At 41.7% G+C, this 4,405-nt stretch overlaps 1 non-coding gene across 1 annotated transcript; it reads left to right on the forward strand.

Annotated features, from left to right (window-relative positions):
- The first annotated feature begins 465 nt into the window (after window positions 1-465).
- On the forward strand, window positions 466-549 carry Trnas-gga (transfer RNA serine (anticodon GGA)). The gene is given in 2 exon segments: window positions 466-505; window positions 515-549. It is a non-coding gene; the product is annotated as a tRNA-Ser (tRNA).
- The last annotated feature ends 3,856 nt before the right edge of the window (window positions 550-4,405 follow it).

Here is a 4,405-nt window from a genome sequence, read left to right on the forward strand (position 1 = left end):
CTCAGAGCCATTTGAACCATTTGAACCATACCCTGGACAAGTAGAACAATAGATGAAGAGCGGTAGCCCACAGATCTGGAACGTACTTTTACACTACAAAAGAAAACAGGCGAAATAGTTGGACTTGGCATTTGCTACCTTATTCGTCTCGGTGCACTGGTCCAGTCAAATGGAAAGTAAAAGGAAGCCCAATACAAGGAAGACGAAGAGCAAAATGCATAGGATGATGTCAGAATAGGCCACCATTATTAGCAAATAAAGTAGTTCTGTGGTACTGCTATTATTTCATCATGCTGGCCATCAACCGTAAGGCAGAAGTGAGGCAGAGGACGAGGAGGTTCTTGAATGTAATTAGATATGAGTTTGTTGGAACAATCGGCACAGCAATGAAATTCTGAGATCGGATAAATCTCAAGAGATTTAATTAAGAACCTCCGACCGTTGTTGGAGCCCTGTTCTTCACCGGCCAGAGTGGCCGAGCGGTTCTAGGCGCTATAGTCTGGAACCACGCGACCGCTACGGTCGCAGGTTCGAATCCTGCCTCTGGCATGGATGTGTGTGATATCCTTAGGTTGGTTAGGTTTAAGTAGTTCTAGGTTCTAGGGGACTGATGACCTCAGCAGTTAAGTCCCATAGTGTTCAGAGCCATTTTTAGTCCTTTTCTTTCTCGGAATTTCACCGTTGTCGTCAACCTTCTGAACTGACGCAGCAGTTGATTGTATGAAGAAAGGTCCCTATTGTATTAATTTGTTTAATCATAAGCGTGGCATTCAGGAAACGTATTTTACTCTTGGAAAACTCTTAATTGTAGACAGGGAACATGGAGGGAAGTGTATGGGCAGATTCAGCTCTTAACATATTAACAACAAGAAACTAAAGTCTCCAACATCATCATATGACCTATATGCAAAAACCGGAATAATCGTCTTTAGCAGAGTATATATATTTTATTAATTGTCAGTTACTAACAAATACGCTTTCAAAATACAATCTTCTATGTGTTGATAAACATGTACATTTCGATCGGAGCATTTTTGTAGACAGTAGCAAGGGTTTTTATCAGGTTAAAATTGGGAGATTTTGTAGGTCGTGCCAAAAGTGTGAATGTTCATGAATGTTCCTCGTGCCAACGAGAATCAGTTTCTGACCGGACGACGAAATAACTTCCATGTTGAAAGAGAGCACTTTTAATTCTTGGATCCATGCTAATAACCACATAACGAAAAATTAATCACTCCCAGATGACATCATGCCAGTGTCGTGCAGCACCACCTCGAGTCTTAACAAGGACCTCATTTCTGTGAGGAAGACGGTCCAGAAGCGTCTCCATGTATGTTGTACCAGCTGATGGTATCCAGTGACTATTAGTTCCAGCAGAGCTACCGAATTGCTGCGTTGTTGATTGGCACGTTTCACCCGCTGTTCAAAAAGATCCCAGACAGTTTCTGTGGAGTTAATATTGGGTGATTTAACTGGCCATTCGATATACGTTAGGATGCCTGATTGTTCCTCAAATCAGGAACGTTAGGTATAGCCCTGCGAGCATCGCTATTGTCGTCTTGTAAAGATGGGAATGTCCAAAGCCTAGTTATCTTGAGGATGTAGAAGAAAGGCTTCTACTGAGTCACCGGCAGAGTTCAAATAAAGATACTTGTCATAACCACAGTAACCTAAATGGGTATTTTTAAGTCATGTCACATCCGGTCTGTGCTGCACCCTCCACACACTGCAGATGAAACATCTCGCACGTTCGCTGAAGTACTTGGCGCTTTGAATCGTTCAAATAGGGGCAAGATCGCACACATCGCAGTCTACGTCCTAGTCAGCTTCTTCCAAGTTTGTGTGTGTTTCTCTCACTGCTCACTGAGCCGCTGTTAGCAATGGCCTTTTACCAGATAGTCGACTGCAAATGTCCACTGCATCCAGTTGCCTTAACAGGGATTGATTGGAATCTGCTTGAGATGGACCTCAGTCATCGACACCAGAATTACTGTGGGATTCGATAGCCATTGACGAGGAGTGATACTCGACTTGGTCGCCGTTGGTTAAAATCTGTTTGCTACTACTGTTCTTGCACCTTGTTACGTGACTGCTAGTTGTAAATCAAGGCTTATAAACCCGTTTGACCGTCAGCGTTGAGCACCAACAAATAGGGAAACTTCATTCCCGGTATGGTCAACGGTACATACCAGAACGATGGCTCCTTTCTTCTACTCTGTCACTTCCGCACACTAAGCCACATCACAGCGCGTATACCATACACTGGGCTGGTGCCTACAAACCACTTCACTACCATGACTTACATCAGCTGCGGAATATTGACGACTAGCTCGTACCAGTTGTATGCTGTCAACAGCGCGCAAGAGCGACCTGTGTGCTCCTTTAAAATGGTCAGGAATATTTTGTCCTGCGAGCTTACGACGGGGGAACGGAAAATTTGGTTGTTTTGTAGTTCACACTTACGACGTGTAGATCGGTATGTCTGTGATTTCAGGTACACCTGTCGTATAGTAGGTGTTGAAACGCATTCAGAATCCATTACCACATTTAAGGCAATCGCTTGGTAAGGTGAAGACAAAGATCATTTCCTTCTTCGTTACATCGAGCCTGCATCCCATGTCACACACGAGAAAGATGGCGAGCGTCTTGCTGCATCACCTCTGTGGATTATCAGATGCTCACTAACCAAGTACTTCTCAAAATTTTCAATTAGATTAAAACTGTGTGTTGGACTACAACTCGAACACCGAACCTTGGCTTTTGGGAGCTATGTTCTTAAGTGAGCTGACAAGGCACGACTGAAGGCTCACCCATGGCGATTAAGTATTTATAGTACCTCTTCCCAAATTTCACCGAAGCTCAAAACAACTTTTTAGCCTAGTATAATTGGAAGAAATCATGTTTCAGAGAAATGCCTTACCCATAGCGTAGACGAAGGGCGGAAACAGTACAACCAAGTCTTCTACGGCCTGCGGTGACGGTGGCGGGCGGGGGGTATTCCAGGTACAGTACAGATTAGGTAACTAGGTATCAAGTAATGCATAAAGCAAAGGTAACAATGCTTCATAATTTCTAAAACTTTCGGGAGAAGTTGCAACCAAACAAATGTTAACGATTGTTTGTGGACTGCTTGAGTCTGGAGACATAACATACGACGTTCGGAAAAATATCGTGCACACAACCCTGAAGGCCAGATAAGTGCGAAGACTATTGCACAACCGTCTTAACAGCCAATGCATCCAACCTGCTGACTTGAATAATATACACAAGTATGGAAGAGAAAATAACGAATCTTTAGGTGACGATCAGTTTCGCTTAGGGAAAAGTACGGTTACCAGAGAGACGGTTCTGCTGTTGCACTTTATAATTGAAGCAACACTTCACTAAAATCGAAATACATTCATAGGATTTGTTGATCTAGATAAAATGTTCCAAAATGTAAAGCGATCTAAGACGTTCGAAATTTTCGATAAATTAACTATAAGATATAAGGTAAGACGGGTACAATACAATATGTAAAAAAACCAAGAGGAAAAAATAAAAAAAGATTAAGAACTCCGTGCTCGCATTGAAAATGGTGTAAGACAGGGATACAGTCTTATTCAGAAAGCAATGACGAAAATAAAAGTTCAGAAGTGAGATTAAAATTAATGTTGAAAGAACACCAATGATCGCTAATGACAGTGACATCCTCAGCGAAGTGAGGAACAACTGAAAGACCTGTTGAATGAAGTGAACAGTCTAATGAGTAACCTATAACACACCGATTGACTGTAAAACGAAGAAAGACGAAATTAATGTGCAGTGGCAGAAAAGAGATTGGTAGGAAACTTCATACCAAAGTCGGAGAGCACGAAGTAGATAAAGTCAAGTAACTCCGTTATCTTAAAAAAAAGAAACATATGACGGAGGAAACAAGGAGGAAATTAAAAGCAGACTGCCAATGGCGAGGAAAGCATTCCTCGCCAAAAGAAGCCTTCTAGTGTCAAATACAGGGATTGGTTTGAGAAAGAAATTAGCGAGATTGTTCATTCAGGAACAGCATTGTATGGACGTGAATCATGGACTGAGAAAAGAATCGAAGCCTTTGAGATGTGGCCTATAAATGGACGTCGGAAATTAGGTACCCTTATAATATCAGAAATGAGAAAGTTGTCAGAAATGAGGAAGTTGTCCGCAGAATCGTAACAGAATCTGCTGGTTCATCCATTGAAAATCACCACACCAATAAATCAGTGGCTACGCGCACTACAAATTTATTTGACAGTAATGCCAATTGTTCACGTGTCAACAGAAACCTAGTAAAAAGGTATTAGTTAAGTATTGCGAATAATAAAGTACATAGTACTGTATAATTTTCTTTGAATAAATGGCTCGAATAAGATTAAACTTTTAGTACTATCTC

This window comes from Schistocerca serialis, chromosome 1, assembly GCF_023864345.2.
Source record: "Schistocerca serialis cubense isolate TAMUIC-IGC-003099 chromosome 1, iqSchSeri2.2, whole genome shotgun sequence".
Taxonomy (NCBI): domain Eukaryota; kingdom Metazoa; phylum Arthropoda; class Insecta; order Orthoptera; family Acrididae; genus Schistocerca; species Schistocerca serialis.